Genomic DNA, 24,394 nt, shown 5'->3' on the forward strand with positions numbered 1-24,394 from the left:
CCCAGTGCCAAGCCTTTTTTTGGTGATTTTGGTATGTCGCAATTCAATCCCTTGTAACTCTTTTGTTACATGTGATCTCTCGGTCAAATTTGGCCCCTTTTCTTCCCACAGGTGAGCGGTCATAACACCACCAAGGAATCAGAGTTTGTTGTATGGGGGTGAGAGAAAATAACCAAAAAGTGAGCAAATGTGTTTTTTCAGAAAATGCCAATAAATTGATGTACAAAGAAGCCTGTGGCTTTTTCCTTGTAAGAGCTAGGAACAAATGGTTTGTTCTGAATTCACCATTTTCCATGCTTTCAAGAAGAGGTTGAGTGGGAAAGCAATTTTATAAGGTTACCATTCGTTTTGTGAGTGTTACGCAATTTTACACTTTTTTCCCAATAGGACATGGACGGAATGGAAGAGGCGGGTAGGAAAGCTGAATGGGAAGACAGAAAGGCATACATTTCTGAAAAGTAGACAACAAGCCAAGTTTAGGAAGGGGTCATTTGCACAGGTTAGACAACAACTATGTAGGTAACATGCCCATAGTTTGTGCTGGACATGGTTGGACTTGTAAGCTAATGGCTTCTGTGAATATTGAGAAAAGCAATGCACCGCTACATTCCCCCGACTCTTCTAGTTAGGAAATCACACATTTTTCATAATGTTTCACAAAACGAGCAATACCGCAAGCCAAAAACGGAGCCATGGACGCAGGATTTCTATGCTGACGGCCTAAACAGACATGCTTAGCATGTGTAAATAAGGAAAACAAATGTGGTGAGGAATGGGAAGCATACATTTTTTGAAAGAGAACAGGCAGACCTTTTGAAGGGTAGGTGACTTGTGCAGGTTACAAAAGCATACAGTGCCTAAAGGAGCGACTAAATGTAGGTCACATTTGGGAAATGAAAGGGTTGTGTACCAAAGTGCAATAGCAAATGTATGAAAACAACAAATGTCCTACCTTCCCACAGGTGTCCCTATGAAAACGGTATCTCAAATGTGGGGTGCACCGACCTTATTGCAAAGGTAGAAGGCCAAAACCCTGGTACATCAAATGCCCTGGGGAAGACTGGATTTGGCTTCGTGGACAACCCACAGATTTGGGTTTGGGGTGTTGCAGCCACCAAGGAAAGCAGGGAACCCCATGCATTTCTGAAAGACACCCGGGGCTCGTCGGGACTGCCACTGGACTTGGGGACGGTCAACCCACATGGGAGACAGATGCCCAAGGCCGGAGACATCACCTCCGGCCATACTGGAATTCTGGCTGGCCTGCGTTACAGCTTTTCCCTCCGGGAAGGGATTGGCACACTCCATGTGAGTCAACCATCCTCAAGCACAGTGGCAGTCCCAGGGAGCCCCGGCAGGCACCCCGACCTTTCCCAGAGGGAGAAGCAGTAACGCAGGCCAGCCAGAGCTCCAGGATAGTCGGGGGTAATGTCCCTGGCCTTGGGAAGCTGTCTACCAACTGTGTTGAACGTCCCCAAGCCCAGCAGTGGTTCCAGGGAGGCCCAGCAGAGTTCCCATCCCTTCCTTGAGTGAAACTCTAATGCAACCTAGCCAGAGCTCTCTGCCGTTTTGATCGAGAGAGGTGTCATTGGAAAGGGGAGATGCTCCTTTCCTTGAAGCATTGATGGGCGTGGATGGCTCGATTTGCACCCAGCAATGCCACTAGACCACCAGGGATCTGTTTTTGAAGTGGGGGGGGGATGAGGAAGCTTCTTACTATGTAAGCAACCCTCGCCCCACCCGCCCCCTAAAGTATGGGGCAGTAGGTTTTGCCCACCCTGTAAAAACAAAATGAGTCTTTTTATTTTATGGGGTTGTTGTGGGGGGGCACTAGACCACCAGGGATTTGTTTGGAATGGAAAGGGTGGTTGCCCTCCCTGGATCTGCCCCTAGGAAGGAGTACATGTGTATTTACTGGGGGTCACTAGACCACCAGGTATGGTTTTTATAAAAGTGGGGGAGTGGCCCTAGAAAGGGGTTAATGTGTATTTACTGGGGGGTCACTGGTTTTCATAGAAGGGGAGAGTGGCCCTCTCCCCGCCCCAAATGGATGGGGCATGCAATTTAGCCCTCCCTAGGGACTGATTGCTAGTACAATCGGGCAATCTGCCCCTAGGAAGGCAAATGTGTATTTACTTGGAGGTGGGGGGTCACTAGACCACCAGGTATGTTTTTTTATAAAAGGGGGGGCTTTGCAGCGATCACACTAAGAAGTGCCGCAAAGGAAGAGGTATCTTGTCCTTGCCACTGCATAGTGCTAAGGACGAGATTCCTTGGCACTAAAGGAGTTAAAAAATACGCAACTAACTAAAAGGTGGTCCCATATCCTTATGCTGGGGAAATCACCACAATAAAATATTGCTATATTTATAACTGCTTTACAGAAAAAAAAATGGGCTTGCCTGTGCAATTCTCACTAATAAACCATGTACACACGAGGTCACACAATAGATCCGATAATTTTGTTTTGTAATCTAATCGTAATAAGACAATGCCATTTCCAAATAACCTTATCTAAGCCCATAACCATATTGCTGCTTGTCGGCCAGTGTTTCCAACGAGACCGAAACATGTTTGGGGATGCTCGTGCAGAAGGAATGTGGTCAAGCAGTTCAGACTGGACTGCCCCTTTTCGGGTGGGACCAAGCCTGATTTGCATGTTGCCTTCCCCTTTCTATAAGGGCTTGGCAGGTGAAGAACGATGGTCCGGAGGGTTGCCCAGAGCAATGGCAGAGGTTAAGATTAATTCTAAACCTTCCAGCCGTCACCTCTTTTGTTTTGCTGCAGTCGCTCCGAGTGGGACAGGTATACCCAAACATGGGTCTTGTGCTTGCTAGGCCTAGATACCCAAGCTACTCCTCACTGATGAGGCTGAAACATGTTTGGGGATGCTTCGTTTCTCATGCAGAAGGCATGTGACCAAGCAGTTCAGGCTGGACTTCCCCATTTTGGGTGTGTGAAAAACCAGAAGGTGGCTCACCCGCTAGTCCCCGGGGATCTGTCATTCAGGTGACCAGGACACGGCCATCGCTTTTGGATCCCTGGGGGTGGACCAGTGCGAGAGGATCACCTGAGTGAGGGGTTCTCTGGGAGTGGGACACCGGATGGTGAGATGCAGTATCCCTCGCTTTCCTGTAACTTTGTTACCCAATCCTACACAATGGGATATTTAGAAGCTCAACCCCCCCCCCACACACCTTTTCCTGCACAAACGCTTTTACACAGACCACCGCTCTGGCAGAAAACACTCACCCCGAGCCATGAACCTGACATAGACCAATACTATGGTCAGGCAATTATTGAGAATCCCTCACACCTGACTTCCATTAGCGCACTCACACAAAGGTACAGCAATTTCAAGTTGGCAGCTGAATGAGGGGAGGATCATGGCCAGACACGAGATATTCATGAGCGGGGCAACACCCTTGACCTCTTGGCAGGAAGCTGTTATTTTCAAAAAACCTTCAAGGCGGAAAACGTAAGACCAGGAAACCAGACTGAAGAATCTTGCATTGTGTGTCGGAGATAGAAAGGGTCCTCCTGAGTAACTGACCAAAGCAGGGAGGAGCAGCAGGCGCCATGGTATCATCCTTGGCTCCTAGAAAAGAAGTGACGGAGAACAACTCAGCCGGTGAGTTGGGGAGACCGATCCCAGACCGTCTGTGTTGAAGTCAAGGTTGCAAGCAGCAGTGCTGGAACGAACATTGTTAAACGCGTGTGATGAGACGCGAGTGAAGCTAAATTGCAGGTGAATATTTGAACATTTGAAGGGAAGATCCGATACCATGGACAGTGGTCCGGCACTGTGAATGTGAGTCGAAGGTCTCTGTACGGTATCCTAACAAGAGAAACGAAAGTGTGAAGTGAATCGAAGTGGTCCTGCGACGGTTTAAGCAAAACCCATCGCATGTTTGAAAGTCTTTGATTCTGGTGGAAAAGAGGATCTGTGCCCGAACGAGGGTGACCCGTGGTCTGAGCCCTAAGGAGGGAGACCAGTCTTGAATATGTAAAAGTGAGAACCCTGACAAAGGAAAGGAACATTTGTGTTTTGTTTGTTACATCAGGCCCATTAAGAGACTGTCATTGTGAGAGATACTTTGGCGGAAGACCCTGATTCCTATGTGTTGAACTGTTACCTCGTGTCCAAGAAAACAGAGTGTGTGCGAAGCCCGCACATGCTGCCTTGCCGTGCTGACAACGTGGGAAAGGGAAGCCAACTGCTCAACTATTCTGACATATAATTTCATGTCTTTTGCATACATTGTTATCCCACCAGTTTGTATTTAGAAGTTAGGATTGACAATGGGTTTATTAGTATAGGCCCTTTTATTTTGACAGACTCCACTAGGACTGCATTATTATTATTTGATGGTCCTAGCTTGCTCCCATCTTTGGATTTAAGTTTAGATCTGCGTTCTACCAACCCATGGAAGTTCACTAAACACCCTTGAACTTTGATCACTTGTGTCTGTCTTCACTGTTTGATACCATGCCTTCCTTACAGGTGGGACCAAGCCTGATTTGCATATGGTCTTTCCCCTTTTCTAATAACTTGTCAGGTAATGAAGGGTGGTCTGTAGGGTTGCCCAGAGCAATTATAAAATGTAATATGAGCAGAACACACTTTTGTGCTTGTTATGTGCAACCTCTCAATCAAACGTATTAGGGAGAGGTGATCATTTTGATCTCACTCTGGACACTCGTGCAGGAAAAGGCCAGGGAACAGTTTCTCTACTATACCCTACTTTCCCTAGTTTTCGCTGCCGTGCCGTCTGTCTAAAAGTGTATAGGTAAAGAACAATTTGGCAAGCACTTTGTATTAGAAAAAAGCACAGTGCTATCTCGTCACCATGTGTCCAGTCTCACTCATACCAGCCTCACTTCCATACTTTGTTTTACACTTCTAACTACAAGTAGGACCCGGAAATTCTGTCTGTGGCAATGACTCTTTACTGGCCGATAGTCTGGGTTCACAGGTTAATCTACCAGGTGGGTGGCCCTCCTGGCCTCCTTCTACTCCTCTAAGGTCATCATTAATGTTTACTTGAATGGTACCGTCTTGGTCCAAGGCCCTCAGGCCAATCTTCTCCTCTTTGATAGACGCTTCCCGTGCCTCATCAATTTCCTTCCTTCTCCTGCTGTCCCCTCTCTTCCCTCCACGGCTTCCTCGCCTTCCCCCGCTGTCTCCTCCTTTGCTACCTTGCTCTCGCTTCCTTCCTCTTCTACACCTCTGCAGGGCGTACCTCTGATTTGTACCCCTCTCGGGAAGTCTTTCAAGGACGGCAATCTTCTCCATATTGCCACTCTTCACTCTCGCTCAGCTGTCAAACACTCCTTTGACATCTGCTGCCTCCTAGAGGAACTTGACCTCGATGTCGTCGGTCTCAACCAGACAAGGTACATGGCCAGCTCTGTCACAAGCTTTGACACTCTCCTCCCTAACGGCTCCAAGATCCTCTCTGCGCCCAGGTCCAACCACTCCGGAGGGGGTGTAGCCCTGATCTTCCCCGAGTGGATTCCTGCCTCTGTCATTCCTACGCAGACCTACTCATCTTTCGAATGCCGCGTCTGCAGGCTCTCTATCTCACCTAGCCATTCCCTTACTGTGGCTACAATCTATCAGCAAGCTAGTCAGATCTCCTCCTTCCTCTCTGAATGGGCAGACCTTTCCTCTTCCCTCCTGGTCTCAACCACTCACCTCCTCCTTCTTGCAGACTTTAACATCCACCTGGAGCTTCCTGTCCTTCCTCTGGACTCTTTCATGACCTCTGTGGCTCTCTCTCACTCTCTATTCTCCCCTCTGGCCTGGCTCATTCTGCAGGGCACACTCTGGATGTTCTGATCTCCTCAGACGTTCCCCTTTCTATCCCTCTCACCACTCCTCTCTCCTGGAGTGATCACTTTATCCTTTCCTCCCAGCTCACCCTCTCTTCCCCCCAGGCTAAGCCAATTCCAGCATTGCCACCCACCTTCTTGATTATCCGACCCATGAAGCATATGTCAGTTTAGGCTTTCGCCGCCACTTTCTCACACCCTGACACAGCCCTTTCCATGCTCCACTCTGCTATATCTGATACTCTCAATGTTCTTGCCCCTGTCATGAGATTCTGCTTGAAGCACAAAGCCAAGTGCAATTCCTGGTACGACTCAGACCTCGTCGCCCTCAAACGCAAGTGCAGGGTGGCTGAGCGGAAATGGCGTGCTTCTGGTACATCCCCTGACAAACTGGCCTGCCGCCTGCTCCAAAGGCAATACCGGCACTCTCTCAGCACCATGAAGAGAGCTCACATCCAAGCCCGCGTCTCTGCGGCATCTAACAACTCGGCCAAGCTCTTCAAAATCTGCAAGGAACTGGCCAATTCTGCTGCAGTCGCTACCTCTCCTGTCCCTTCCCAGGGCCCTCTACACGGCTCTGGCTTCTCATTTCATCTCTAAAACTCAGGACATCCTGTCCACTCACTCTTCCTCTTCCCCTCCACCCTCTACTCCCTGCTCCTCCTCTGGCCCTTTTTCGGCCACCTCTCCTCCCTCCATCTCTGCCGTTCCCTTGTTCTCCCCAGATGAGGTTTCTAGGCCAGTCTGATCTATGAAAGTCTCATCAAAACAGGTTCATCCCGGTTCCTCCAAAACAATCAAGGACCACATTGACTCCCTGGCTCCAGCATTGGCTGATTTCTGTAACCACTCCTTCGCCACTGGAGTCTTCATATCTCCCCTGAAGCACTCCTTTGTGCACCCACTTAAGAAACCCTCTGCCGACCCGTCCTGTCCGGCTAACTATCGGCCAATCTCCATCACTCCCTTCCTGGGCAAACTCCTGGAAAAGCTGGCCATCTCCCAGCTTAATCTACACACTGAATCTGTTAATTGCCTTCATGACCATCAGTCTAGCTTCAGAGCTGCCAGAAGCACGGAAACTGCTCTCCTGAACATCTGTGAAGACCTGCTCTCCAACTTTTACTCCAACAACCCCTGTGTCCTCATCTTACTTGATCTCTCTTATGCCTTTGACATGGTCAACCATGCCATCCTGCTCATCCATCTCCGTGATAACCTGGGTATCACCGGTCAGGCCCTGGCGTGGCTGACTTCTTTCCTCTCTGATCGACCCTCCCAGGTCCAACTTGGGTCCTTACTCTCCTCTATCTCTACCTGTGGTGTCCCCCAGGGGTCTAACCTCTCTCCCTGGCTGTTCAACCAATACCTGGCACTTCTTGCCCACCGCATTGCTGCTCTCTGCCCCAACATTCAGTGCTATGCGGATGAAAGTCAGCTAATTTTCAGGCTACCTTCGGCCACCTCTTCTCCGTCTCTCATTTCTGACTGACTATGACTATCCAGGAGTGGTGTGCCGCCAATGATCTCTGCCTTAATGCCAGTTAGACTGAGATTCTCTTCATCGGCACACCTGCTCCCTCCTTTCCTGTCACTCTCTGGCTGGCCTCTCTTGGCCCTCTTCCTGTTCCCACCTGCGAGGCTAAAAACCTCAGGGTCATCTTCGACTCCGCACTCTCCTTCTCTCCTCACATCTCTGACGTCTCTAAGAAGTCACATTACCAGCTGCATCTCCTCAGAGGTATTCTTTCTTTCCTTTCCTCTGCTTCCCCAGAAGCTCACTGTCTCCAGAGCTCTGGTTCTCTCTAGGCTGGACTATTGCAACAGCCTCTTTCTAAATCTATCTGCTTCCACTCTCCGCCCTCTTCAACTCCTCCAGAACAGGACTGCAAGACTTGTCCTTGGCCTCAAGCCCAGGGATCGTATCTCTCCAGGACTGAAATCTCTGCACTGGCTCTCAGTGGCTGCGAGGATTAAGTTCAAAACCCTCTGCATTGTCCACACGGGCTTCTGGGGCCTCAATACCTTCAACTCTCTCTTCCTAAATATCTTCCTTCTCGAGCTCTTCGCTGATCCGCCTCCAACTCCATCAGTGTCAGCCGCTTCTGCAAGCAACACATTGGCAGTAGATCTCTTTCTTTAGCTGGGGCCTCCCTCTGGAACAGCCTCCCTGCCTCTCTGAAACTTGAGGAGAACCACCTCCGGTTCTGGAAGCAGCTCAAAACCTTCCTCTTTGCTTCTGCTTTCTCTTCTCCTCTCCCCTGCTGAATTCCTGGCTGAAACTGTACTGGTTACCTGGCCACCCTCTGATCTCGGGTCCACCACCCCTCCCCCTGCCAGCTACACACTTGCACTGCCTCCCTAGCAACCACTGCATTTGGGGACTGTTTTCTGTATTCCTACAGTCCCCCACCAGCACTTGACACCTGATGTCTGCACTTGCCACCAGCTGGCCCTACTTGTGTTATTGTTTTTATTTATTCTATTACCCCATGCACTGCTCTGTCCCCACCCCCACCACACTTTTCCACTTCCCCCTTCCCCTGCACTTGCACGATCTGAATGACTCTTTGCCTAGTATGATCATCTTCCCTCTGTTCCCCCTCCCTTGCTGCGTCGCGCCTTGAAACGCCTTGTCATTACCACCTCAAAATCCTTAGATGCATTTTTTCCTACCTCTCCTTTCCGAACAGACTTGCCGCTGTTATGTCTATTGTAATGTCGAGACTGGACTAGCTAACTCCCTTTATCTCTGAATCTGGGCATACCACCTCATTAAATTGCAAAGAGCACAAAACGCTGCTGCGAAAATGCTACTCTCCACTGGACGAAGGGCCACCTTCAAAACCCTGCGCATCACCCACCATGCAGTACACAAGACCGGCCCTCTATACCTGCAAGACAAGCTATAACCCTACCTCCCACCCGCACCCTAAGATCAAGCTCCACCCTCCTATTAGTGATCCCACCCACCAACTCGGTCAGGATAGGAGGTTCCTCGTTCTCTGCCTTGACCCCCCACTCTATGGAACTCGCTTCCATCCCACATCCGACACACCGAAGACTGTCATTCCGCAAACTACTAAAAACATGGCTCTTCCCATAACACCGGTGACCACATAAAGATATGTCTGAATCCCCCAACAACCCGACGACAAAACACACAATGAATCCCCCAGCAACCCTATGAGGAAACACAATGAAGCTGTCCTACCTGGTGTTCAAAACCTCTGATCGTACCCATATGATAGGATAGAAAGGATCGAATAGAAGGAATAGCTGAGTGGATGGTATTGATGGATGGAGTAATCTGATTGGGTGGACAGAATAGAAAGAATGACAGAGTTGATGAGTGAAGGAAATCAAGGAGTTAATGGAGTGGATGCAACTAATAGAGTGGATGCAACAGATAAAATGAACGGAACAAATAGAGAAATGGAACAGAGTGGATGGAACGGATAGAAGAGATAGTGGATGGAGCGGAAGGGACGGATGGAGCAGAAGACACAGATGGACTAGATGGCACGGATGGAGTGGACGCCATGAATGGAGTGGATAGCACAGACGAAACGGATGGAATAGAAGGAACGTATGGAATAGAAGGAACGGTTGGCACGGAACAAATGGAGTGGATGGGAACGAATGGAGTGAATGGTACGGATGGAGTGGATGGTACCGACGGCACAGATGGAGTGGATGGCACAGATGGAGTGGAGGACACGGATGGAGTGGGTGGTACGGATGGAGCGGATGATGCGGATGCTATTTATCCGTATGTCAATTTGTATGTCCCGACCGCCCTGTCCACGCGCCTTGTATCAGACGCCTCTACAGATAACTACCATATCACACCACTACGCTTACTCTCTACTATACATCCATCATTCAACTATAACCCTGATAATTCGGCCTGGCTGTTCACTTCCGAATACGACCCCATGAACACCTCATCACCCTAATAAAACGCAGCTGGCTGAGCACAGCCTAGTTGTTCACATAGGCTTTCCTCAGGCCTAACGCAGCCAGAAGCCAGTCTGAGTGTCCACCCACCAGACTGCACACATCCAACTGATTTCATCAGCACCACACCTATCGCTAGAAAGCAGCTCTCATCCTACAACTACACCAGCTGCACACATATCCGGTGCACCCACGCACCATACAACACTATCTCTACTGACTTGAACTAAGGTTCCCGAGGGCGTTCAACCTACCAGCACTTTGAGGTCATAGCAGTGATATATAAGGCGCTATATAAATGCCAAGTAACATAACATAACTTGTGTATATGCACGTTTATAAATGCCACATAATATATCATAAAAAGAACTCTAATAATAGAGAGTTAAAAAATACCATACCTAACCACCTCAACAGGTCTACTTAAGTTAGCCTCTGGAGATTGGGTTCAAATGTAGCTCCTGGCAGTTAGTCAAGAGTCGTCTCTATCTTCTGCTCACTTTCCTCAGGAGGGTCTTACTCAATTCTGTGTCTTATACTCACATATGATGTTGGTCGAGGCTTTGTCACAGCACATCTTACCACATCATTATTACTGTGTAGGTGCTGTGTATTTCATCAGTGACTCTGTGTGGCAAGAGATCAAAACAGAAGGTCACGTCTAGTTGTAGACCCAAAAATGTCATTTGGTGTATCATTTTGGTGCAAGGCTTGATTAAAAGACGAACAGCTCTTTTTGTTCAGCTGAGTTACCACTTTTTAGACTCCGCCCCTCCGACCCCCCCTGTGTCACTTCTATGGCTGGTCCCATTGAGGAGCCTCTACTGGCTACTCCTGACATGGGAAGCAGGTCACTCTTATTGTTGGTATTAGCTCCAGGTCAACTAACCTGTAATTCAGTTATTACTGGAGCCTCTGTGTCACAGATGCTGTTTGTGCTCAGGCGCTGCAGCCTCTCACGTCGCGCATGTGTAACCAAGCACAGAAGATGCACTTGTTCGAGTTCTGTAAAAAAAGACACCCAAGTGCATTGTTAGCCTGCTTCCAAATGCTGTGCCTGGCTGCTCGTAGATCTAATGCATAGTTTTCATATCGAAAACAATCCTGCCAAGTGTGGGTAATTCTGCTTAATGGCCGCACAACTGCTTGGGCATACCTTATACTCTGTGATAGAACGCCTCTGTTGTGGGCTTCTCGCAATGTCAAGAGGTGACCGCTGATCAGAAGTGTTAAGTCGTTCCGAGCTCCCGGCCTCAATGGCTTTATTGCCATGGTGCCATGATGTTGACATCACCTACCTGGGTGCCAAACATCATGTGACTTGTTAATGTATGTGGGATTAAGTAGTTGTTGAGTGGTGTGGGCACCAAGTACTGACGTAAAAATGTGCGTCTGCAAAAAAATCTCCTCCCATCATCCTGTCCTGTGTCGTTTGTTGCAACACTACACAACGGGAGCTGCTTGTGCGCACGTAGTTTTGCTCACTTGCTTTTACTGTGTAGTGTTGGAACCCACATATCCAAACGCCCCTCTTTGATCATTTACATCTTGTAATGGAGGAGTATGGCTGATGCATTATGGGAGATTGAGTTCTCCAATAGATGGTGTATGGATTTTCCATATTACACGAACAAGCTTGGCTATTTAGCAGGTTCGTTCTATGCTGCCAGGCAGAGCTTTATTATGGCTTAATGGAAGACTTACTCCTATGTATGTTCACTTCCCCTGAATCTGTGTATATGGCAAATGAAGCACTGATGGTGCCTTCCAGAAAATGGAACTCCTCTTTAGGTGGTATATATGTTAACCACTTTGTTGGAAAAAGCAAGCTATGTAGCAGGTTAGTTCTATGTCTCCCAGCGGAGTGATTTTCTGACTGAATGGCAAGCATTTTCATCTATGTGCCCACATACCCTAGATCTATGTGTCTGGCACAAGAGGTACAGTTGTGTCATTATTATGAGATGGCACAGGACTGAGGGGAGCAAACCATGTGCATACCGTCATTATTTTGTTTCCTCCTGTAGTTTAGAATAATGTGGCCAAAGTTTGCCACGGTATGGCCTCATTCAGGCCAGTATGGTCTGTGTTTAACCTGAAGATCCACCATTCATTTCTTTTTAGCAATAGGGCACCCATATCATCTCCCCTGCATGCTGATTGAGAACTTCTCAATGGTGAGCCATTTGAGATCTTTGGCTGAATTATGGTTAATCAGAAAAGGCTCCACAAGGGGTGTGTTGGCTCTTCTGCTACGGATACAAGACCAATCTTTTTGTATTCTTTTTTCACTGGTCTACTCGTCATTCCTATGTATCTAGGATCGCACAGACAGGTGATCAGATATATCACGTTGTCCGTATTACAGTTCATGAATGTCATTTGTCTCCGTGGATATCTCCACCCCAGCTTGATGGTCAGAGTACGGCACATGAGTGGGCAGACAGAGCATTGACCACATGGGCAACGTCCCTGCTCTCTTTTGGTCCCCCAGAGGGTTCCTTGATGGTGAACTGAGTCTGGTGGTTGATATGATTGTACAACTGTGTCACATAGGTTTCTCCTTCTTTTCATAGTGAATCGTGGTTTTCCAAGATTTGTTGTACCCACTTTGTGCAGCAGCAATAGTTTTAAAATCTCCTTTTTGATCTTATTTGCTTTGGTGGAATAGCTTATGACTCCTGTTATCTGTTAGTCTTCTAGTTGCCTCTTATTTTCCTGCAAGATGATGTTCTGTGCACGCTTCTTGGCATGTGTACCTCACTTTTTAGGGTATCCTCTTTCTTTTCGATGCCCTGCGAGGGCTTCAGTCTAGAGGTCAAAGTCTGCCACTTCGGAACAGTTTCTCCTGCACCTTAGGAACTGTCCGAAGGGCAGGTTGTCCCGTAGTCGCCTCGAATGGAAGCTAGTGGACCGTAGCAGTGAGTTGCGGTCTAAGACAGATGTTGTCAGTTTTCCATTCAGAGAGTGAATCACCACATCCAGAAAGTGTACACATTCTTTACCTATTGAGTGGGTGCACCTTAGATACCTATTCCTGATGTTGAGGCAGTTCACAAATTCCACTTGATTGCCAGTGATTATGATAAAAATGTAATCAATGTATCTGGTCCACAGAGAGATGCTTTGTTTGAAGAGGTTCTCAGTGCCATAAATGTGACTGTTCTCAGAATTGGCCACATACAAATGTTCTAGTGATGGCACAAAGGTAGCACCCGTAGCTGTCCCTGATTGTTGTTTGTAGAAGTTTTCTTTATACAAGAAAGACATTCTTTGCCAAAGCAATCTCAGCGAGTTGGATAATGAGATGCTGTGTGATTTCAATTGTGGAGTTATTTCGTCCAACACTTTGTCAATGATTAGTAGTGTCTCCATCTGAGGTATACTCGTATATAGAGATTCTATATCAATTGTTGCCATTATTTGTGTGTCTGGATCGAATGGCAGGTCTTTAACCATATGCAAAAACCCTGTGGTGTCTTTGAGGTATGATCGGATTTTGAGTACCTCAGGTTTTAAAAAGAAATCAACAAATTGGGATAGAGGTTCCAAAATGCAGTTGATCCCTGCCACGATTGGTCAACCTGGGGGAGGGGATATCCCTTTATGCACCTTTGGGAGTGCGTACAAAACTGGGATCTTCGGAAAAGTGGAACTTAAGAATGCAGCTTCCTTTGAACTTATGTGACCTTCACTCACTGCTTCCTTTATTACCCTAGCAATCATCTGTCTCAGATTTCTGGTGGGGTTGCTTGGGAAAAGCTGGTAGTTTTGTCTGTTATCCGGAAGGGATGTCACCATCTGATCTTAATCTTTCATGTTCATGACTACGATAGCTTCTCCATGCACTTGCGCGTTCTCAATGTCACTGGGCCTAGTAAGATTGTTGTTTTGTTCTCCCCTGTTCCCCTCCCTTGCCTTGTCGCGCTCGAAACACTTGTGTATGAGCGCGATAGAAATAAAATATCAATTCAATTCAATTCCCCCCCTTTGTTTGCAGGCTTTATGGTGATTGTTGGGTTCTTATTCAAGTTTTGTTAATGTCACCCATTCTTTCTTGGGTATATTCTGGAAATCGTGATCCCCTTGTGTTTCAATCTCTCTCAGCTACTTCAAGAGGGCCTTTCCGAATGTAATCGATTCTGCTGTAATATTACTAGGATAAAATGTTGATCTGGCATGAAGTCCCGTAACATCCCCTCGATCCGATTGACTGTCCAGACTATCTTGATCGCCCAAGTGTTACTTAACCCTGATTTTTCGTAATAGTTGGGCTATTTTGACCTGTGTTTCAAAGGGATAGGTTGTTGTTGGCCCAAAGCTTGGTCCCTTCTGTAGTAATAATAATAATTTATTTCATATATAGTGCTACACACCCATAGGTCTCAGAGCGCTCACAGAGTACTTGCAATTCAGTGACAGGCAGCAGGTGATTTTAACTCTGGGGATGGGGAAAAATCTCCTGCTCCCCATCTCGGCTCCTGAGGGAATTAGGGGGGCGGGGGAGGGGTGCTTGCCCTCTTCCATGACCCGTCCCCTCTCGTCGATCTAAAAAAGGACGAGATTGTCGTTCTTGTACTTGCTGATACGAATGGTCTAAGTAGCGGACCGTGCGATCTGTTGATTGGTCTCTATCCCTCAGGGTCTCACAGGTTCCTATCAGAGAGGTACTAAGTTATGCTTCTTCAGAACTGGCACAGGAGAAGCTCCAAGCTGCAGGGGTGTTCCTTCTGTGCTTCCTTCTTGGTTGGAACCAGCTGCAACCTGCACCCATTGTTGCCTCTGAGATGTGTGTGTCTTCATAATAGCTCTCTGTGTAAGGATACGTACACTCTTGGGAGAAGGTTGTAATTTCTTTAAGTTTTTGTATTTTCTTATTGAGGTTGAAGTACTTGCATTTTTGCTCAATCTCATTCATAAGTATCATCGAGACTGTTTTTGCCGTATTGATAATCGCGATGAGCCAGTCTAGTGGGAATTTTATTTGTTATATAGCTCCAGTCATTGCGTAACTGGAGCTGATACATAAGGATTTGTGCCTCTATCCTGATTATTAGGCTGTCCGGTGCGGCCTGAGATCTGAGATATTCAGTCATGAGCAAGCCGTGTAGCTCAGTCACAATACGTTTTTTTTCGCAAGTCTTCTGGTTAAATTCCACTCTTCTTCGGTGGAGTTCATCTCCATTACAGGGATGTCCTCTGTGAGTGAAGGTGCTGCTAGTATGTTCTCCACTAGCTCTTGGGCAAATGCGAGTAATTTTATTCAGCCATCTTGGTGAATCATATGGCTGTCTCCCTTTTGTTTGGATAAAGGCCAAAAAAGGGGAGGGCAGAGAAAGGGAAGAACAACACAAACATTGCTGATTGAGTTTATAGTTGTTCATCGACATATTACGTTGTCGTCAAATTATATGAATAAATCCAGTAGTAGGACCCACAGCTTTTTATTTGCTGCAGTGTTTCCAACTACTTCACACAGAAAAGTTTAACATATTGTTCTCCACTTTCAGTAGCAAGTATATGTATCAAAAATAGGTTGCATAGAATAATGACATTAGTGAAAAACACCTTCAAATTACTCTCCCTTTATGAAAATGTGGTGCTTTGGGTTTGTTATCGTATGCATGGAAGTTGAATGCAAGCTGTGGTGAGTTGCATCAGACTCTTAAGGACACTGTGCTATCAGTTTAGAATGCCCAGTATGGGGGTTCACCCACTGAACAGTGCAATATAGTTTTATGATGTTCTTATGAAGGAATAAATACCTCTTCCGTTTTACTTCACAGATTGTGTCCCACTGGAGCAGGGTCCTAACCCTACTATGTGATGGGATTTGTGAGGAGTTAATTAAATTTACTTTGGCATCATTTTCAATGGAAATGACACAGCTAAGCTGTCATGATGCCCGCTCCCGGGGAGCCGGTTCAAGCCCTGCGTCCCCGAAAGCGGACATCCAGTCCCCAAGGAAGGACCCAGCAACCCCATATAGGGGCCCTTTGGACAGTGTCCTGGCGCCATAGAGGCTCATAAAAGACATCAGTCCTGGCGCCATAGGCGCCATGCTCATTATGGGAGTGCTTGGGTGCACTTACCTGATGCAGACCATGCTGCAGGATCCCGGCCTCCTTGAGGCCTGAAAGGAACTACTTTACCTGTGGGACTAATTTACCATCCGGGCGTGGTCGGGGAAGGATACATACCTGATTGGAGGAAGGATACATACCTGGAACTTCTTCCAAGGCTATTTAAACCCCACCCGAACAGCCACACGTGCTTCGCGTTGTTCTGCATCTAGCAGCTGGATGCTCACTGTGTCTGCTCCTGCATCCTGACTTCTGCCACGCCTGCCAGCATCCTGGATCGCCTGCAAAGGAAGAGAAGAAGAGAACAGAAGAAGGAAAAGTCCTTACCTGCTAAATCCGCATCCCGGAGACATCTCGCCGACAATCCTGAAAAGGAAGACTTTTATTTAAAAGCTCATCGCGTCGATCGCTGCAGCGCCGCATTCCACTCACCTTTACAGGGCGCCTCCATGTTCAGCAGCGATCATCCGGATTCGCAGTCACGCCCCAGCGCCTAGAGAGAAAAAAACCAGAACAAAAGGTGAGAGAGAGAAGGGAATAAGGAAAGCTAAATCTCCATGTTAAAACTTACCTGTTGATTCATTCCCTCTTCATTTCGGGTCCGCGCCGCATCCTGGCATTTCCGGACCCCAGCCCCTAAGGGGAAAAAGAGACATCAGCGTTAATGAGCGAATGAAAAGACATTACCAAAAAACGCTCATTAAAGACTTACCTGATTTCTACAAGGATTTCACCTCTCATCTTGGGTCGGTGCCTGTTCGCCGGCATTCCGTACCCCGGCCCCTATGGGGAAAAAGACACTAGCATTAGTACATTAATGCATGGACACAAGGGGAACCTCTTATCAAAAAACTTACCTGGAAGCCAAGCAAGTTTGGTTCTCACCAATCCGAAAATCCAGTGAAGTAACTGGATACCAACGCACCCCTGCATCAGAAGCAGGATGGAGAGCTCGTCCTTCCAGACAAGCCAGATTTGGGGGGCCCAGTCCAGTCCGTCTTCCGAACCCTGTGCATCACCTTAGAAGAGGTTACAGCAGCGCGAACCAGGCCAGCGCCTCCAAGGGAGTCAGGTGAGCGTTACATAAGCTTCCTTTCATCCCAATGTGTCTTATTAAAATATCTTTCTCGGGTCACAAATTATCAATCAATCCTGGAGATGTGGAAATGTGGACCCTTCCACAAATCCAGTGTATTTGTGAAATGGTGGGATTGGGATATTTTCATAATGTTTATGCTCATTTTTTAATAATTCTTTAAGGCACACAACCAGCAGAGCCCTAATGCGTTCCCAGGAAATTCCCAGTCATCTGTCTCCTTCTGATCTCTTTCTCCATTTTAGGAAAATATGCCAGCCTCAGGTACAAGTTTCCTCTTGGATAAGGCCCATCACATCCAGACAATATTGAAGCGCTGCTTTCATCCATTTGGAATTGGTGCTTTTCTTCTCTTCTTCTCTGCAAATTTCAATTTCGGAGCTCTCCTCATTCACTGTGTGTTTCTACTGTTATAATTGGAATTATTCCCATACTATGTCATCATGACCAACATTTTTGAATGGTCAAATCTTTTGGTTAATAGGCAGGCACTCCCAAAGAACACAACCCATAGTTTCCATAGGTTCATTCTATTTCTGAACTTGTGAAAAGGTGGGGGCTTTATGCTCTGCACACCTTTGAATTCAAAATCATATTTTATTCCATATTTCATTGTTGCAACATGATACGTTAATGAAATCTGGATTCCCACGGTCCTACAAATGCAGGAAAATGTGGCATGAATTTATGCAATGAAATATGATTTTTGATTAATATCTATATTAATAGTTAATAAAAATACTCATGTTGTGTTTATACTGATTTTATAGAGGAGGATCTTTTGATTATAGGTCATATGGCTGGGTATTTATGGGCACAATTATATTTCAATCTATTTCTGAGGCTATCTTCAAATGAACGTCATATCCTTGAACTATGAAATCGTGTCCAGGCATGCCTTTCAGTTAATGATTAATAAGGTATTTGACATCCGTCCTTTTTTTAAAAGCTTTTCATGGCTCATCTGAAGAATTTATTAGCAGGCCTAGTTCATGATTTAAAGCTTATGGCAATAATCTTTATTTGATGCTCGGGAACTTGAAAAACATGGCTCTGGCCATGTGGTTAGTTCAGGTTTTTCTCTTTGCAGAAAACCTTGCATTCAGACTTGCTGGAATGTAAACATATTTATTTAAAAATATGTCCCATGAGATGGGTCCAAGTGAGTAGGAGGCATCTCATTAACCAGGGGCCTTAAACAGATGGTCTTTGTAATATGAATGTTTATTGGATTTATCGGATGGCTTTAATTATATAGGTCAGTTTTCTCATGATGGCCACTAATCCCCTGGAAATGTAACCCTACACATATTCAACCATGTATGCAGTGCTGAGGCTGCAAAATGACCTTGTCGGATTCTCTGGAAAAGCCAGCATTAGCAAAGCTATATTAAAATATACCATTGATTTCCTACACATTTAAACAGTAATATATTCCATATTTGAAGGTGTTGCATACGCTACTATTCGTATATTTACAACTGTCTTCTTTTTACATTTAAAAGGCATCATTTTTATATTTAATATTATTTCACATATTCTGAATGATGTGCCCTGCAAGCTAAATTTCATGGAACAATGTGAGGCTGGCTTCCTTTGAAGTTGCATTGTTATTGTTATTGTTATTTTGCACTTATATAGCGCCTTATATACCATTGGTATGGTCTGAAGGCGCAGGTAGGTTGAACGCCCTTGGGAACCGAAGTTCAGATCAGTAGAGAGAGTAGGGAGAGTCAAAAGGTGCGTGTGTGCACCGGATATGTGTGCAGCTCGTGTGGTATACGTGTAATAGCTGATTCTTATTGGTAGGTGTGGTGGTTGAGAGATCAGGAGAATGTGTTCGTTCTGGCAGGATTTATCCGGAACGGATGTGGCTGCGTTAGGCCTGAGGAAGACGCCTGGCTGGGGTTGTGAGACCAGCAGTGATTACATAGAATGATGTGGAGTAAGCGGTGGATGTTCGTATGAGAACAGTTATACCGAATGGTGTCATAGTATCTCTGTGTTCTAGTTGAGTGGTGATGTAAAGGAGAGAGTAAGCGTGGGGTGTGGTAAGAATGGTTATATGCTCTTTCAATGTGCAAACTTCTAAAATCAACTTTCCCAGAGAGGCTACCGGGCGAATATCTAAGTACAATTTTCCATACAGAGGCTATTGGGAAAATGTCTAAATTCAGTTTATCAGCGAGGCTACTTGGTACACTTCTAGGTGTAACTCTCGCGGAGGCTATTGGGTACACTTTATGAAACTAAAAGATTGTGCACTGTGATTCGCTGTTTTTGAAACAGATAATCATTTTGGTTCATAAAATTACAGGCGAATGCGTTCATCTCTGTTGAAACGTATCAATATTTTCTGGGTAATATAGGAGCTGACAGTTAGGGAGAATTCTCAAGAATGTGCTAATTTCCCTTACCTTTTGAGACCCCCAGCAACTTTGCTGGATTTCTGGGATTTAATTTTTTACCTGGGAAGATTGTGAGCCTTTTTTCCCCACTCTTCCATGTATTTTGTTTGTGTTTTACTTTTGTGTTCTTTGGTTATGGAGTTTTCAAACAACTCCAGTGGCATCATCTTTTTTTCTGTGTGTCACACAGCACCCTCAGTGCCGTGGCACAGGGGTGTCTTCAGACTCCCCAAGGTTTAAATACCTTCTCTGGGACTGACTACCATCTACCAGAGCATGTAAAGTTAAATTGGCTTTACTAGTCCTTTTAAATTTACTGACCCAGCACACACTATCTTCCAAAAGAGTGCTGAAGGGGTTGCTTAGCACCCCCTGAGTCAAAACACTCATTTATCAGTAAAATGTTACCTTTACCTATTTTAAATGGCTGGTGGCAGTGGTTTAGATCAATTACCGTGATTGTTCGTGACCGCTAACAACGGTAGCTTAAAATCAGGGGCAGCCATGTTTTTCAAAATGGCGCCCCAGACCTAACAGACTCCTGTCATCTTTTTTCACCATTTCTTTTAGGAAAAGTCCTTCTTGTGTTTAACTCTGTGCACCAAACCATGTTTGGTCCCTTTGTGCATGCCCTTTGGCGGGCATCTGTGCTGAAGCCCTCCTCTGGCGCCTGAGTGTCTGGGGTGGACAGGATGTGAGGGAGGTGCCCGAAACTCCCTGTGCTTAGACTCCTAGGAGACTTGAATGCACTCTCGTGTAATTGGCTGGCTGACTGTCCGGCAAGGGCATCCACCCTGCTGGGTGAGTGACAGCCAGGCAGAATGAATGGGGGAAAACTGTTTAAAAGCAGGTCTCTGGGACTTGGAAAGCAGAGTCTACCACTGGAACGAAAGAACCGAAGAGGAGCTGAAGGAAGAGGATTGCTGCAACTCCTGGACGACTGGTGAAGCCCTGCTGCAGGTCCGAATTGCCTGAAACTCCAATCGACAGAGAAGCCCTTCAAGGTTAACTTCTTCCCTTGAGTTTGGTGGGAACAACCAACTCGTAAGCCACCTGGACACTGTCCCCGACTGGTCGAATTTTCAGCAGACTGCTGCTTGAAAACCAGATAGCCAGTAGGAAGGGAACCAGCTTGTGGACTTTAAGGCACTCGCACCTTAAACTGACATCTTGCTACAGCTTTTGGCCTCATCCCTGGGCAGTGCAGGAACCTCCCGACGTCCTCCTTCTTGTCCCCACGACTGTGAAGCTCAGGAACTAAGACCTGCTCGGACCTGCCAGGAACAACTGCCTCAGCTACAGCTTTCTTGGTTTACAAAGGTACTGTGCAAACGTGGTCCGGAACTATTTTCGGCCATCGAGAAAGTGCGTGAAACATTTCTCAACTTCGAAGGTTCGTCCTTCTCTAAACATTCGTCAAACTTTTCGCCTAGCCAAATCCTTTAAAAATCTGTGGCAAAGACTTAACCGTTATATACCAGAAATGTGCTATCCTATACAAAAGACTCTGAACCATTGACTTTGGCCCAGGCCTGTTGAGAAGAATTGCTGGTTGTATTTAACTGAAACCCTTTGCCCTGCCTATGAATGTATTTGGGCTGTCTATTCTTATAACCTTGTCTTTTCCTCCCTTTTCTAAGTATTTGAAGTGCCATTTTGCTCCCACTTCATTTTGGAGCTACACTTGTTCATTTACTTTCCGGTTGGATTTTTGTGGTTTATTAGCATGTGATATTGAGCTGCTTGTGCTAGTGTAATGATTTCTAAGTCAATGTGTAAATACATGTATATTCTTTTTCCAAGAAACCTTGAGTAAGTGTATATTTGAATCTCTGTATTATTGGTCCTTTGTGTAATTTGTTCTACTGCTCACTTAAACTCTTGAGATAAGTCTGGGTGCTCAGCCATCGCCACCACTTTACTGTGTAGTACGGGCTTGTACCAAGGGTGAAATTGTGTTTACACTTGTAGTCCTAATTGCCTGTAGTGTTCCCAAAGGGAACTGCAGGTGATTCTGCCTAACACTGGCACCAGGTTTTCTTTTGTGCTTGTCGATCTTTTCAAACTAACATATAAACCATGGCAGCCCTTTGTCTTTAAATGCATTGTTCCAGTGCAACAAGGCACCAGTATTGATGACTTTTAGAACATTTTATTTTAACCACAAAGTGATTTTAGCATTTCTTGTAGTGAGTTTAAAGTTAATCACGCAGCCTTTTGGCCTTGACTACATTTTCGTCCATGCAGTTCGAAGGAATGTTCTATTATGTGGAGAATCCCTGCCATCTGTTGGGTGCTGTACCCCAGGTGAGCAGGTAATTAACTACCTGTATCCCACAGGGGCATGCTTTTCAGGGTAATTGAAGAAAATAACAATACATGAAAGAAGCAAGGCATTATTGTGGCACCTCTCACTTTAGATTCAGGTAGTCTTTAGTTCTCTTTTATGCGCCCCTCTACTCCCCATCACCAATCCCTCCTGTGCTTGCACTGTCTACCAGTGGAGAGGTGAATTGCCTTCAAAAGTCTGTGCACTATATATAGAGCTTATTTGGAAGGTAGACCATGCTACATCCAACCTAGACTTATGAAACTGTGTCCATCCTGTGCAAAGGGCCGCTAATTCCTCCTCCTCTCAACATCCCGTGCCAGGAAAAGAAAAATGGGGGCAAGTTATTGAAGCTGGCTGGTGCTGCTCTATGGAAGAAGCTGCCTTTCATGTTGGGTTCACTGGACAAAAACCTCCTGTTCCCTTAAGCCTCTGAATTAATTCCCCTTGTGAATTGAACTGAATCCACTTGAGGCCTAAATTACCTTGCTGAGGAGGAAAGGTGGGCATCACAACTTGACTTAATTAAGGTTTATAATTTTCATTAGTAATGACGTTAGCATTTTTTCCGAGGAGCAGACCCTAGGAAATTATCCCGTGATACCAGGATCCAAAAGGTCTAAAATGTAGGAAGAACTGAGTGGAAACCACACAGTCAGCCAGTCGCTCTCACTTTGCTCTTCAAAAGGAGCTGCTTGTGGATCGGAATAGATTCCAAAGGAAATTATTGTACTCAAAAAGGCTTTTGTATAGCTGATTGTTCACTATTGGACTCCGCTGAATCAATCACAGGATCCTCTTGTGTAAAAAGATATGAATTGTTAATGTCAAAAAAAGTGAGGCCAGCTGTTGCCTCATCAGTAATGGTTCATTAGCCAATGTACCTCGAAGTTGGCCTCCTTCATCAGGGCCGAGCCCTACTTAATGCAGTCAGAAATAACTAATTTCAGCATTGTAGTTAGTGTAAACCAAAATCCAATACACTAATGGAATCCTCGAATATCAGTGCAATATGACAGGGACAGAAAATAAATACATACCCGGTTGGGTAGAATAGTATGTTCATGTGGAAACAAAAGCAAAATAAACAAAATAATGGCATACAATGTCACTAATGAAACATACAACACAACTGTAACCAAGAAACTCATGAGTGTATACCTTAATTGCCAGACCAACAGTCTATCACTTTGCGATCTAGAAAATCCGAAGTGAAGAGTGTGGTAAAAATTCATTGGTAAAATCATTGAGGAAGTAGTTGCCAACCAACACCATGTTTGGATCAACAAACCTGGCCTGCTTCATGACTACCAAGTTGGATTTGGACCTATATGCAAAACCTAAACTGCCACCATCCAGATCAAAGATGATGCTCTCAAAATAATGGATAAAAGTGATCCCTGTCTGTTGGTGCCCTTGACGTGCCCACAGAGCTTGACACGGTTGACCACTTTAAACTTATAAGGCTATTCATAGATGGAACTGTGTTCATCTCATATGTCCTGTACTTCATAAACCAATCTGTCCAGATGGGTAACCTCAGATATGAACATCGCAGAACGCCTGCGGAATCCCAAAGGGATCAGTATCTGAGAGTTGCAAGTCTGAGCAGTATGGAAAGTAGAACCTACCAACCCCGCCCCAGGAAGACCCACAATCAGCAGGCAGCGCTCTGCTACTGCCCTAAGACAACTATCCAAACCAAAACATTGAATATCTGAACAGGGTTCTGCCTTAGTACACTAATGCAACCACTACAGGGATCTGTTGACCTCATTAGCCACCGGTTCAAATCCCGGGAGGTCCACTCAGGCCTTCAACCTTCCGAGGTTGATAAAAAGAATACTATTGAGTTGGGTAACAATAAACATCTGTTATCTGTCTACAGCGCCAAGATGCTCCTGCAGTGGTGAACTTGCATTCTGCAGATGCACCTATTATGTTATGGTAACTCTCAGAAGACGCGCTTTATAAAGGCTGCACAGCACGCCACGCAATAAACCCTTTATATGTTCATTGCCATGAAAGACAAAATTAGGTCCCGCCTTCCTTTTTTAATAAGGTTGTAGTGAATAAGTGGAGATGGGGGAGCGGGAGTTAAGGGGATGAACACATCCTGGTACAGGTTTTCAAAGAAATGAAACTGTTCCTTAGTTAATTAAGGGAAAAATGGTAGGCACTATAAAAGATAACAAAGGGGGGACTTGGGAGGGCAAAAGCAGAAACGTGAACATGGAAATAATCCTGAAAGTCAAAAAAAGATACTTGGGAGTGGCAGCATCCTCCTGTGTTGCTGCTCCCATTACACTGCTGGCTTTTTTACCTTCTTTGTTGTTTGTAACTACTGTAATACATGCTATTCACTGCCATTTGCTTATCCAAACCACTTCACGTGGCAAACACGTTCAGAATATATCTTCCTTTCTGCAATCCTGATCTACGACCCTCCTTTATGGACCCACACATGCAAGCTATCACAGACCATTACTTTCCCCCTTCTGAAGCCTTCTATGTCTGTGGCATTTCACTCGCTTTCCCATCCTCTTATCTTCCACTTACTCTTTTTACTCTGCAGACAAAGGTCTGTGAACCACGGGACTGGACGCAATACACCAATCACTGGACAAGCCAAGCACTCTATACTATAGTGATTTGGCACAATATAAAAGCCTTGTCACTTAAC

General features: G+C 45.8%; 2 protein-coding genes across 3 annotated transcripts in view; both read left to right on the top strand.

The window, feature by feature from the left end:
- Positions 1 to 24,394, top strand: part of LOC138480711 (zinc finger protein 729-like) — a 664,715-nt gene that overhangs the window by 150,131 nt on the left and 490,190 nt on the right. The window lies entirely within an intron of this gene.
- The window catches only part of LOC138480712 (zinc finger protein ZFP2-like), a 65,949-nt gene that overhangs the window by 35,397 nt on the left and 6,158 nt on the right, over positions 1 to 24,394 (top strand). Inside the window, exon 1 of one of the 2 annotated variants that reach the window (XM_069612419.1) lies at positions 16,505 to 16,950. The exons of the other annotated variant lie outside the window; for it this stretch is intronic. The gene's annotated coding sequence lies outside the window, so the exon portion shown is untranslated. Of the gene's footprint in view, positions 1 to 16,504; positions 16,951 to 24,394 lie in introns of those variants that run through there. 2 annotated transcript variants of the gene reach the window in all.

This window comes from Ambystoma mexicanum, chromosome 5p (genome assembly GCF_040938575.1).
Source record: "Ambystoma mexicanum isolate Mex_15411 chromosome 5p, UKY_AmexF1_1, whole genome shotgun sequence".
In the NCBI taxonomy this organism is placed as follows: domain Eukaryota; kingdom Metazoa; phylum Chordata; class Amphibia; order Caudata; family Ambystomatidae; genus Ambystoma; species Ambystoma mexicanum.